This window comes from Chamaea fasciata, unplaced genomic scaffold (genome assembly GCF_029207755.1).
Source record: "Chamaea fasciata isolate MVZ Bird 193981 ecotype frontalis unplaced genomic scaffold, bChaFas1.0.hap1 SCAF_5, whole genome shotgun sequence".
Lineage (NCBI taxonomy): Eukaryota > Metazoa > Chordata > Aves > Passeriformes > Sylviidae > Chamaea > Chamaea fasciata.
In genome coordinates this window covers 74083810-74097104 of record NW_027094090.1, presented here as the reverse complement: position 1 = coordinate 74097104, position 13295 = coordinate 74083810, and the positions used below count along the sequence as shown (strand labels likewise).

The window sequence follows — 13295 nt, the reverse complement described above, 5'->3', positions numbered from 1 at the left end:
CATGGGAGCTCCTTAAATTGCTACAACTGTGGATTTGGGCGTGCTATAACTTTACAGTAGGCATTTACAGGTGGCTCCTGCCATAGGATGCAAAGGGTGGCACCCACTCGAATTTAACTCTACATTCTTCAAATTTCAGGTTTCCAGTAGTATCTCCAGGAAACCTATGGGATCTGTGAAAGTTTATTGGCTCCAAAGCTTTGAGTCATGGAATTCAAAAGCTTCTCTCAGTGAAATTCAACTGAGTAAGAAGGACTCAAACTTTACTTTTCATGATGTAATTTCCCCAAAGCAAAATTGGGTTTTTTGGTGGAATTTTGATGGAAAAGTGACTTTGATCGCAGAGTTTGGGATGCTTTGGCAAGGGAATATCAAAGTCATGGTAAGAAATAAAAGCTAAAATACCACAAGAACCCCCAGTTGCTTTCAGCTTTAGGTAGTGCATCCCTTCTAGCTCCCTGTTGCAGTGGTCACTGAGATTGCAGGGGTTGATGGCCATGCTGGAATGAGAACCTGAGGGTATATCTAACCTTCAGTTTTCTTTTCTGAGAGTCCACTCCGCTTCATCCTGCTTTTTTCTTAGCCTGGATTCTTCAATGTTTTCCATCCTGAAAATCTAAGATCCAGTAGAGATTTGTAATTCCTTCCTGAATAATGTCACTACTTTTTATTTGGTTGTAGATATAAAGGCTAACAATTTCTGTAGTTCATGGAATGACTGAGAACAAGGATTTTGTTCTCTCCTGTCCAGTAAATCCTGCAAAACAATACATGTATACATATTACATATATGCTGTCATTATTACTTTTAATATTTAAAACTGTTGTAGCTACTTCATGGGAGCTGTCTGGCATTATAAGAATTTTCCAAAGGGTTGTTAAAATGAAGGAAAAAAGTGCCTTCAAAAAACAAACTCCACTTTTTGCTTCATATAATAAAGCAGTGGTTTTTAAAATGGCACTAGAATGATTATGATTTCTTGCTGTAAATCTGCATAGATTTGTCTCTCCTTGAATTTTTTATGCTATAAGGATTAATTTACTGTCTGTAGACTGGATCCTTCTTGCATTACACATGTGACTAAATCTGTGGGACCCAGTGGCCAGAACAAAAAAAAAAGGACCCAGAAAGGTATTAAAATAATTTAGCCCATTCAGCTGCAAAGTCATCTAACACATAGTTTCCCCCTAACTGATTTTGTGTATGTTATTGTCAAATATGAATCTGCAGAACATCTTCTGGTCTAGAATCTCATTTCCTTAGAGCAGTCAGCTGTTCTGCAGCCTTTCCTACAGGCTGGTACATGTGCACGCTGAGATCTCTGTACTGTGCTGTTTTCTAGGCAATAATTTTCATCATTTCACACTTGGTTTATGTACTTTGTATGTTTCCATGATCAGTCTTTATCTGTTTGTCCACTTTTTAAGATACTTGCATAACTTTATCAGCAGCATGTGATCATTAAGGCAAAACAAAGATTAAAAATTAATCGAAGTGTACTTTATTGATAATATTAAATGACATTGCAAGTATTGGCCGTATTAAGGAGATGTAGGGCTATTCTCATAGTAAATGAACCAGGTTTAATGCCTAGATGAATAGCTGTAGAACTATAAACTAAACCTGCGTATCTAAGCTTGCCAAGGATCATCATCAAAGTTTCAAATCTCTTTAAAAGTTATTTTTCAGAACACGGCCATTCTATCTGTAACTTCTGTTGTACTGTTTGAAATGGAATCAGGCTGTGAAGCCTGCCAACTCATCTTTCATGTGCCTTTCCCACTGGTGTGTCTCTCGTTCTGCAGAATCAAGCTTGCACAGCAGAGTGTTTCTGCTGCCTTTTACATGTGGTCCTCGTTAAAAAAAATACAATGAAGTTTAGCTGTGGTGAAATTATTTATTTAATTTTAAAAATGGTGCAAAAATAAATATGTTTACTGTATCCCTTTCCATTCAGTGCATTTCCTTCCTTTAAGCCCCACTAGTGCTAGACAAGACAGCCTCTTTCCCCAAGATTAACATTTCTTATGATTGTTCCTGACAGAGGATTTACTTTCAGAGGCCCTGCTAAGGATAACCAAAAAAGGGCATGTAGCAAGACACTTTTGGCAGCTCGCACGGATTTTCGGAGCTTTTTTAGGTCTTGGTTTTCTGATGAGTGGCTTCCTGAGCATGCCTGGGGAATGACAGGCATCTCTGCAGGCAGGCTGAGCCCACCTTGGCTAGCGCGCAGCCATTGGCCGCCCGGCGGAATAAATTTGAGGACAATGCATTCCGCCGCCTGCCAATTCTAAACATAAGGGATATGTATCCACTTAGCATTGACTTTTGGGAGGGGCCAAAGGGAAAGCTGCGCTTTTATTGAATAGGGCTGTGTGTGTGCGGGGCTGCTGGTGCGCTGCGCTCCTGCCCGGAGCAGCCAGTTTATTCATTTCCTTTCTGCTCGCTGAGAACTTTGCAGCCAGAGGTAAGAAAGGGCTTACGGGACGTGTTTGTTTGGGAGCGAGCCGGGCTGACCGCCTTTGCCTTGCGGATGAAGCAGCATACGGGACCGGACGACCTGTCCGAGATTCTTTTTGCCCTCCTCCTCTCTCTGTGCATCCCCCCTCCGCTCCTTTCCAGATGTTCGTGGTGAATGAACTAAGGGAGATCTCGGGTGGAGGCGGATGCGTGTTTGCACACCCCACTGGACCTCGATGAGGAGGTGCAGGGCAGGATCTGTGTCCTTTGGGCTTGTTAATGGGGCAATAACCTATCAACCTTTTTTCTTTATTTTTTTCTTCAACCCTCCCCCCCTTTTTTTTTTGGGGGGGGGGGGGTGATTCCGATGAGAAAGTTTTTAGTCTGTGGTGAATTGCTTTCAATTTTGCAATCATATGCTTTTATATAAGCATATATGCTTCTATTAAGCAATTATTTTGCTTACTATGTGGACTTTCAGGGCAGCCCGACTGCAAAGGCAGACTCGGGGTGTAACTGATACAGATACAGTGAAACTGGTTAATGTAAGTGATCTGATGCTGGCTGAAGCAGATGTCCCTCATGGCAGCCTTTCACAGAAGTATTGTTGACAATAGATGGCATCAGTTTTTGTTTCCAGCCTCTAACATGCGCAGCAACACTTTGCCAGAATGTTTCTTGCAGAGTTGCCTTTCCTGTTAAAAGGAGGGGGGTGATTTAAAAAAAAAATGCTCTTGGGTGGGACTGGAGTTGTTGGAAGTCTGTGTCTGTATTCATCAGAGTGCTGCTGCTGGGGAGTGCTGGCTAGCAGGCTCCCCTTCCCAGCTCCTTTGACATGTTGGGACAGTTGGAAAGCATTGTGCAAGGCTGACTGCTGATAGCATGATGTTCTGCATAGCAGGGAATTTCTTAGGGAAAGGGCTGGGAAAATGAAGGGAGAGAGGAAGTTAGCTGCTGATGAATGCTTGGTAGCTGCAGACACTGACCAAGCTGCTAATCTCTGGCCAGACCGGCAGGGATAGAAGAGATTTGTCTCATATGTCAAATGTTGTTTGGAAGAATGAAAACATAACTGTTTTAAAATGACTTTTTTAATGGAGTTTTTGTTTTCAGAGGAGAATTTCTTTTCAGAGTAGGCAGTTTTTGATACAGTTTTGCCTGAGAAGGCTTTCCCTGCTGAAAGGCAGACAGGAGAATAACTTGGGAAAATAACACATTCCCTCCTTGGCAGCAGCTCAAAGAAAATAAGGAGGCAGAGTGGGATTTTTTTGTAAGAACCATGTATTTATTATAATTTGTCTATTTTAGATACCATACTGTGAATGGTTGTGTTTGTATGAGTTGCCATTGGAGAACCCTCAGAACTCTGCCTCCATTCTTTCTCTGCCTCATTAAATGTAGCAGTAAGTCCTCATCTGCAGCAAGTCTCATCTTTTTCTTCTCCCATTTAGACAGGATTCTAAAACCACAAATGCCAAAATCAATGGAACAGACTCTTTTAACATAAATTACAAATGGAGCAAAACTTTTAGTCCATTTGCTCTATTAAATTTCCTGTAAGGTAAAGCAGAGCAGAACTTCTCTCAATATATTTGAAGAAATGATAGGTCTGCCTTTTCTGGGGAAGCTGCTTTGACAGGCAATCTTAATAAAACCTGCATAAATCATGATGGGAGGCAAGAAACACCAGATGAGATGTTTGCCAACAAGAGACTCGATTGAAATAATTTGTTTTTTCCTGAAAACTCCCCTTTGCTGCCACTTGCAATGACAAGAGGATCCATTCCACAGCCTTTGCTCACAGGATTCGTCCTGTGAAATCAATACCCTCATTAATGGATTCAGGGCCTGATGCAAGGGGAGTCCTGTATACTCTGAATACACTTTGACAGTGTGTGATGTTGTGAGCAAGTTTTAGGAGAACGAGGGATTTTCTACGACTGCTTCTTCATATGCTCACAGCGTTATTCTGACATGGAGCAGCCTGAGAAAGGGGTCATTTCCCTTGTGCTTTTGTGTCCAACGCTGATATGCACAATCCAGTAATGACACTGAAAGATAGGTGATTTAAAAGGAAAGTAGGGAAGGGTGTATGTTCCTCTGGCTGGCATTAGAGGGAAAATTGAAGTGCATTTAGATGGGAAGGGTTTTTTTATTTGGTCTCATTCATGGGGCACATGCGTGACACAGAGCATCTGTTCAATCCCATCCAGGATTAGGGCACAGTGCTCCCTATTCCAGATGGGGACACTACAAAGGTAGGGTAGGGCAAGGCTTTTCTCATGGCTGCCTGCTAAGTGGTGGCTTCTGTCCTATGAAGATGTCAGGGAAGCTCTATCAAGAGCCTGACTGGAAGTCCTCCTTGTTTCATACTTCCCTTTGTGCAGCTGGAGCAGCCTGCCTGTGGGGGTGATCTTTTCACTTTAGAGAAGTGAGAGCCTGCAGGGCTTCCTTCCTACAGGACAAATAGGACTTGAATGTTCTGGGACTGTGGAAAATACTGTTTTCTCAGCAGCTGCTTACATGAGACCTATTCTTGTGGGTTGCCTGAGTTTTTACTTTGTATTAAAGATCAGTGGAATTCTTAACCCCTCTCTGTCGAGGGTGCAGCTTGGAACATTTGAACTCAGTGTGTGAACAAAGAGGAACAGGAAACCATATATGCCTAAGAATGAGAGGGCCAAGAGATCATAACTGTCCATCTATAGGGCTCATCTGGACTCTCCTGGGTGTGGGAGAAAGCACCAAAAAAGGTAACAGGGCAGAAGGGGAAGTGCAGTCCTGGGAGCATTTCTTTGCCTTTGAGAGGAGCTTTACAGAGAGTTTGCAGGATTGGGCTCCAGGTGTACAAAGCCTGAGGCACACAGGCCTGTGACTGCAGAGAGTGGAAGCCTGCCTTCAAAGCGAGCTTTCAGTCTTTCAAAATTGTCTCCTCTTAGTACCTAACCCGTGGCAGCTTGTAATGAGAAAGCCTTACTGCTTTGGGAAAGGCACATGTGCAGTTTGCTTGCTTTGTGCAGAGCTGCTGAGTAGTTGAATGGGTGGGAATGGATTTGGGGGTAACTGTACTGGAAGGAAATCACCCACCTCCTCTTGGGGGGCTGTTCTTGCTTGGAAGGTGTAGCTGCTGCTTGTCAAGGATTTGGCTAAGGCTGAAATTTGACTCAGAGGCATTTGAAGGTTACATTAGATCTGACCTCTCTGGATGAAACACTGAGGTCACAGGACAGTTGAACTATATAACATTTTCTTCTTCCCTTTTCTGATGCTTTTGTACATTCAACTAGCCCAGCAGGCAAGGCTGCTCAGTACTCTGTAATTTGGGTTCCCTCCCACCCCCTGGGGAGCTTGCTCCTATAATTCTTGAAACAGATTTGTTCAACCAAAAGGGTTGGGGAATGTAACACTCTCAGTTGGTGTGTTGGCTGGGTGGTTCACGTCCTGCACTAAGGAAGTTCTTCTTTCTATGCATTTTTCCTTTGGAACCACTGGCACAAACTGATGTCCCATTCCCTCTTCCTGCCCCATATGCCTTCCATCAAGAGAGGAAAACTCTGCCCATGAAGCATAGAGGCACCTCCTGATCATCAGAAAATCTTGTCTACAGCAGTGTTGAAGCCAGAAGAATTTCTTGTGGGGTCTGTCCTGCTGGCTTGCAGTGAGGGCAGGACCAAATAGCTGAGGAAGCAGGTGAAAGAAGGGGAGAAAAGCAGCAACATCTTAAGCCACTGGAGTAATTTCTCCTTTGAATTTTTTCCTGTGGTCATAAATACCTGGTGAGTCACTCCATGGCCGTGTGTCTGTTTCTCTATCTCCAAGCAAAGGATAATCTGTACCTTTCTGTAGGTAGCCCATGGGTCTGCTGGGGCTTAGTTCACTAGTGCTTATAAAGAATTTGCAACACCAAAATACCATGTTTAGGCACTGGCTAAAACCTTATTTTTGACTGATTTCCCAGATCATCTTAGATTTTTTTTCTTGGTGTGTTCACACAGATATGCATTTGATTTCCAGATTATGGGCATAAATCCACTGAAGCCTGGGGAATGAGGTGAAGATGGCCCAGGCTCAGTGGTGATGCTGCTGTCATGTCCAGAGGGCATTTCCTGTGTGCTTGAAGATTGAATTGTTTGTGCTGCATCTGGACCAGCCTTCCTGTGAAGCTGTTGTGTGTGCCAAAAATGCACGAAGGCAGTTTTTGCTTACAGATCCACCAGAGTGTCATAAGCTTGGAAGCAAAACTACCCAGCAAGCTGCTGGACCTTATCATCTTGTTCAGTCTCATGTGGATGAGAGCAGTTGAAATTGTAACCCCTGGGGCCAGGCCAAGCTGCAGTGGGGAAAATATTAGAGAAAGTTTTCAGGCAGTGGAAACATTACATGTTTCCACACCCTCTTGTGTACAGAACACAAATAAAGAGCATTTTCCCTTGAGATTTGCTGTGGAGGGTGTAAAGCAAGGTGGAACCCATCCATTTGCACATTTTCTGGTTTATATCCTTAAATGGCAAAAAAAAAAAAAATCTTTGGAATTGAACTCATAGAAGGGTTGTGGAGATAAAGTTTTGCTTTAAGTCCACTGGTTTGGGATCTATTCAGAAGGGGTAACTTCGTAGGCCATCAAATATGAAGAGGAAAGGTATTGTTTAATACCTTTAATAAATTGCAGCAAGACAGTGTCACTGCACATACATTTACGTGTGACCTTCCCATCCTTCCCTCAGGTATGTGGAGACCTGAGGGGTATGGAAATCAGCATGTCCCTTCTAAAAGTTAAGTAACTTGGGATGAGGAAGAGCTAGTGTTCATGATTTGTTAAATGGCTAAGGGAGCCTGAACCTGTGACAGCTATGTAAACGCAGGGCCTGAGATTTGTTGGCGGCTTGTTTTGTGTCCTTGTCCAAAGGTGCTGCCTTTGCCCAGGGAGGAGCAGAGCAGGGCTGTACAAACTCTCATCCTTCTGCAGAAGTCAAGGTTCGATCCTGCAGGCTTGTCCCCAATGGATTTCAGTCATCTTCAAAGGGAGCTCTGCCCAAATGAAGCAGTCTGTGATCAGGCCATTGTTTGTTTCTTATTTGCAAGGCTTTGATGTTCTCTCTTGTCTTTCTGACTGCCACAGGGCATGTTACTACCCTTTTCCCACTTCATTCTTTTCTTTGACAGTGAGCTCTCTAATGGTGAAATGGCCCTCACTTGATTTTTTTTTTTTCCCCCTTGAGCCACCACTGTTCACCATGGTAAAATCTTTCATCCCAGAAGCACAAAGGCATGTCCTTTTATAATTCCTCTCAATTTCAGAGGACCTAGCAGTGCTAGAGTTACAGCCCAGAACATTGCTTTCTAATATCAACTGCTGTGCTGAGGACAATTTCTGCTCTGTCTGAGTAGGTTCAGCTGCAGATGGAGGAGGCAAAGGACTTTATCTACACCTTCCTAATGACCTTGTGATAACCTCATTTCTTTCAGCAATTTCAACAGTCATTGACCTCTGAGTCAATGGAGAATTTATTTGGCTTTGCTCTGGCCCAGTTAAAACACATAGACTTGGAAAAGAAATTCCAACAGCTTAGCTACAATGTATGGAAATAGGGTTGGAGAAGTGTTTGGTTAGCTCTCATTTACCTGAACAGCTTAACTTGCTGGTGCTGCAGGATGCCTCCAGTCAGCATCACTTTGGAGTGCTGCAGAAAAGAGAGAGGTTCTGCTGCTTGGTTTGGCTTTGGGAACAGCATTTCCCCACGTGCAGAGCCACACCCCTGCTATGAAAATGGGGAGTTTCATTCAGATGCCTGATAAGCCATAGCTGTTGCTTTGCCACTTCAAACAGAACTCAGATTATAAAGACTGAAGTGCAGCATTTAATTGCTGTTAAGATGAACAAGAGCTTTTAGGCAATCCAGATGACACAGAGCCAAGCATTTCTGTGGCTAATGTACATTATACTGACAAAAGCAGGCCAGCTGAGAGTTTCCCTGCTGCAGTCCCAGTAATTTAAAACACCACTAATCTCTTTTCTGCTGCATTGGTGAAAATGAGGGAGAGCCTGGGCATTAGCTGGCCTGAATCTGAACTTCATTTCAGTAGCTGTACTGGGATACATTTAGTGATGGAAATGATATTGAGGGTTTTTTTAAATATACATGGGATCTAGTCTGTTTGATTTCCTTGAGTTTGAGGAATTCAGAATTCCCTGTGAGCTGCTTGCTATCAAGAAGCTGGGCATTTTTGTTTGATTTTCTACACATCCCCTGAAGGACAATGACAGCAGGAAATTGGGTCAAAAATCCCAGTAATGAGCATTCACTGGGAAATGATATTTCGTTCAAGAGAGGGCACTGCAAACCCAGAAAGCCAGGAAAATTCCATTGCTCCTCGCTCCCTGGTGATTAAAAGGCCCTGCCTTGTATGAGAAAGGTCTGAGCTTCATGCACTCCAACCACAATAGTAAATGGCTTATTCACTGGATGCAGTATGCAATCAAGGAGCATATTGACAATAAAAAGGAAAAGCAGAAACTTTTACATGTAGTCTGCTTGCAGTTTTCTCTGCTGTGTGTTATTAGAAGCTCTGTGAGCAGTTTTTTTTCCTTGTTCCTTTATTTAGATCCCTGTAAACTTCAGTCAGTTTTGTTTGCCACTTAACCCTTCTTCTAAAACCAGACACACCAGCCTATTTCCTCTCCTTCCCCCTATACAACCCAAACAAGAAAAGAATGTTTCCTTTACCAGTGCATATATAAAGGTAGTTCCTTGGTCTTCAGTGCATCTAGTGTGCATTTATATGACCAAAAACCAGGATTAGTGGACAAAATCTCATTCTCACCAGGTATAAAGCATTAACTTTAAGAAAAGCATGATTAAATGCTAGTGTTCCAGGGTCAGCAATGGGACCACAGGAGTGAAGCAAATATGTGTGTGTGTATAAATAGGCATGAGTTTTGTGGGGAGGAAGGGGGAAATGTGCTTTGGATGGGAGTTGCAAAGGAGGTCTCCAGTGCTCCATGCAGCTCTCAGGGATTTTCTTTCCACCACATCAGTTTCTAGGTAGTGAAACCCTACAAAGACAGCACTGAGATGCAAAGTCACTGGAGCACAGTCATGTCTACATTCTTGCTTTTCAGTTTATTTTGTTTGGGGATTGGTGCTTTCTGCCATCAAATTAATGGGGATAAAGTAGTTGGTGTAGCTGGATTTTATTTCACATAAAGACAGTTTAAGTGGGATAATGCAGCGGCAAGATGTACTTTGCTTGATGGGGTTTTCTGGAGTTTTTGTTCATTGCTTTACATTGAGTACCTTAGAAATACATTGTTTGTGTCACATTGGTAAGTTTAGAAATTCTCTGATATCTCCTATACAATTTTGCTGAAAACCCACATCTTTGTGGCCAGGAGGGCTGATGGATCAATTGGATTTCCCAGACTACACCTCATTCCACACCACGGTTGTGTTGTGAGGCCACATTTGACATGGGTGTTAGAGTTGGCCACAGGACAGGTTGCCTGGATTTAAAACCAGCAAATATTTTCACCTCTGGCCAGCAGTACTTCTGAGGAGGTGGTATTTGACCATTATCATGAAGTTATGCTAAGACATGCCCGCTGAGGAGCTCTAAGGTGGCCAAAAGAAGCACGGTCAATTGTGACTGTAATGCAATAGTAGCACATGAATAGTTCTGTTTTCCAGCTCTTAGAAGGATCAGGGGTAGCCAATTTGGAGACCAAAATAACTACTTATCTAATCTCATTCATATTTTTTCCTTCAGGATTTGGATCATGAGAAGCTCTGCATTGTATCAGCTTTTTAAATGGCATCTGGAGCCTTTGGAAAAAGCCCTTGAGTAATAATCACATTGAATGCAATAAGTATTATTGCGTGGTCAAAAATGCTTTTCATTTCTTCTATTTTTACTGTCTCCATGATTCCAAAGGGAGACAGGAGACTGCTTTGTTTTTCTTTTACCTCTTAAAAGAGGCAAGTGTAAGCAATGTATGTTTTTGGAATAATTTTTCCTTTGGTTTTCGCCTCCCTAACTGATTTGTGACCCACCTCAGTGCTTATGCAATCTCATTCTGGCTGCTTGTAGAGAAGATTTGCAGGAGCTCATGGTGTTTAACTCTGCTGCTCTACGTGACCCCATGGTCAGTAAAGATCTTTATTGCTTCACTTGTCAAACCAAAAACTACTTTGTCATTCTTGTGTCATCTGCTGTAGTGACCCAATTGCTTTTCCAAAATAGGCAGTTTGTTTTGTTTTTGCTTTTTTCCCCCTCTGTTCACTATCATCTGTAAATAAATGTGAGCGCCTTTCTTGGAGTCAACGAATAGGAAACTTAATATTAACAAGTGGAGAGGGAGTAATGGTGTGTTTGCCTTCTGTGTCAGAGTATCTGATAAAGATCAGTTCATCTTAGTTAAAAACGAAAGGAATTTACTTTCGTGTAGGAAAAATGTTTTGTTAGAAATGAACTGATTTAAGTGGTGACAGGCTATGAGTCTGACTTATATGACAAAATACACTTGTGAAAGCCTGGAGACTAGTGTGATGAACTGCAAAAACATCATAATCTGAGCACGTTATTTCTGTCTCTCCTGTGACCCTCCATAGCAATGGAAAGTCACTGATGGAAAGGCTGTGTTGGCATTAGCAGGCATAGAACTGGCTTCATTGCTCCTGGTTCCATGCTTACAGATCTCTGAGGCTGAACTTAAATAGGTACACTCAGTGTTTCCCAATTTAGAATTAAATACCAGAAGCTATAGGTGTAAAAAAAAACCCCATAACCAACACCAATCTCCTCCCACAAAACCAAAAATCTGGGAAAGCCATATACAGGTCATCTTGTTCCTATCCTGTAGGCAGTGTAGGATAATTCCCAAAAGTACATTCACAGGTTTTGTCCATAAACACCTCTGTTTATTAACAAAATACAATAAACTGTCTTTTTTTTCAGCAAGGATTGGGATAGTTTGCTGCACTTTCTAGATTTTAGCAAGGGGAAATAGCTATCATTCTGAAATGTGTTGCTTGGCCCATGGATATTGCTCATGTGAATTCTAGCAAAAACAAAAAACAAAAAAAAACACCGAAAAACACCCTAATTAATGGAAACTTGTAGGAGAGTTACCAGCAGCTGGTTTTATTATGGGACCATGGCTCTGACATGATCTCACACACATTTAAGACAACTGTTACCTCACTGGCTTCAGTGGAAATGCTTTTCATTTGTGCGGGAGTAAATGGAGCCAAAATCAGACAGAGATCTAGGGAGGCTCTCTGGGAGAGGGTTTTAGTCTGGGAAATGTGCTTTGCTTACGTATTAAATATACGGCCATAGCTGCACACTGCAGTAAACGTGTCAGGCCACCTGAGAGAATGAGGCCAAATTCTGCTTTGAGTAGCACCTGTGTAAATCCGAAAGGGACTAACTGCAGGGAAAATGTGCCAGGGAGGACCAAAGAAGTATCTAATTTTCTTTGAGTGCTAGAGTGCATTTTTCTTATTGGATTTTTCAGGTTTTCTTGATTAGATGGCTGGAAAATACAGCAAAATTAGACTGTTCTCAGGGAGCTTCATGTTTTTGGCTCCTTATTTTCAGCCATAGCAAATGAAGCTCTGTTGATTGTGAAACCAGTTCGGACAAAAGCACCACATGTACAGTTATTCTGCCTTGAAAATGCAGAAGGAAGCAGTGCAGTAAGAATTGTATATTTCTTGAGACAACTCTTCAGAATTGTGTAATATTACATTTTCTTTCGAGCTCAGCTAAATGTTGCAAAACTGGAGGAAGGTGACTGTGTTCTATTGAAAATGTAGCTATGGTCTCAAAAAGGCAGAAGAACTTTAAAACTTCTTCAGGTCCAGTAGAGGTGTCAGTTAAGAGGGATATTTTGGTGCCACAGCAACTCTGCAGCTGTGAGATGGGCTTCGCTGTTTTTCTGGGTGTGAGGAAATGCAGTTGAAAATTCACTCTTGACAGGTTAAGAGTGAATAAAGGACACGGGAGAGGGATTTGCTGTCTTGGTTTGTTGCTCTCCTTATGTTTTGGTAGCCCTGCTTGCTGCTGTACTGTACAGCAGCACCTGAGGTGATGCCTTAAGTTTTAGCTTTCATATTTTCAGATTCTGTGCTGCCTAGGGGTGTAGTTCTGAGCCTCATATTAAGTGCCAGTCAGCTCTCTTCACAGAGTAGGGAGACAAAACAAATCCTTTTCCTGATGAAGACCAAGGACAACTTTTAGGCCCAAATGCACAAACAACGGTGGGCTGAAGGGTGGAACAAGAAGGATGGGACCTCACAACCTGAAGCTGTAATTGGACAATTAAACCCCAATATGCAAATGGACCTAAACTCATGAAAGTGTGAGACTTTGTGACTGTTTGTCTATTTTATGACCATTCTTAGTCCATCTTGGGTGTAGTCCTAGTCAGGCTCCTGTCCTGCCCAAGGTAGATTCTGGAGGCCTTTCAATAAATACCTACTTTATTTTTTAGCTCTGTTCAGTCTCTGTTTCAGGTCAGCCTTCCCAAGGCATAAGAGGTACAGGCACACCTGGATTGAGAGCCTGCAGCCTCTTTGCTGTGAGCTTTGAAGTATTATGTTTTAGGTGCAGAGTTTAACCTGGCTCCCTTGATTTTAGCAGGAGTTCCCACCAGTGTGGACACAGCTTTCAGATGCTTTTTGCTTCACTCAGTGTTTGAAACAGTGATGTCTACAGGTGTGTGGCTGTAAAGTTTCCTTGTAGTGTGGTTTGCAGCTGATGCTGTGCACTCCGGGTGATGGAGGGAAAATGTTTGAAGAACATGGAATTCAGTAGTGTTAACTTTCATTTTTAC

At 42.5% G+C, this 13295-nt stretch overlaps 1 protein-coding gene across 3 annotated transcripts in view; it reads left to right on the top strand.

Annotated features, from left to right (window-relative positions):
* The first annotated feature begins 2350 nt into the window (after nt 1–2350).
* The window catches only part of CALD1 (caldesmon 1), a 175791-nt gene continuing 164846 nt past the window's right edge, over nt 2351–13295 (top strand). For 2 of the 3 annotated variants that reach the window (XM_066184478.1, XM_066184476.1), the window contains exon 1: nt 2354–2468. The gene's annotated coding sequence lies outside the window, so the exon portion shown is untranslated. Of the gene's footprint in view, nt 2469–13295 lie in introns of all 3 variants that reach the window. The other variant, XM_066184480.1, reaches the window with a different exon arrangement.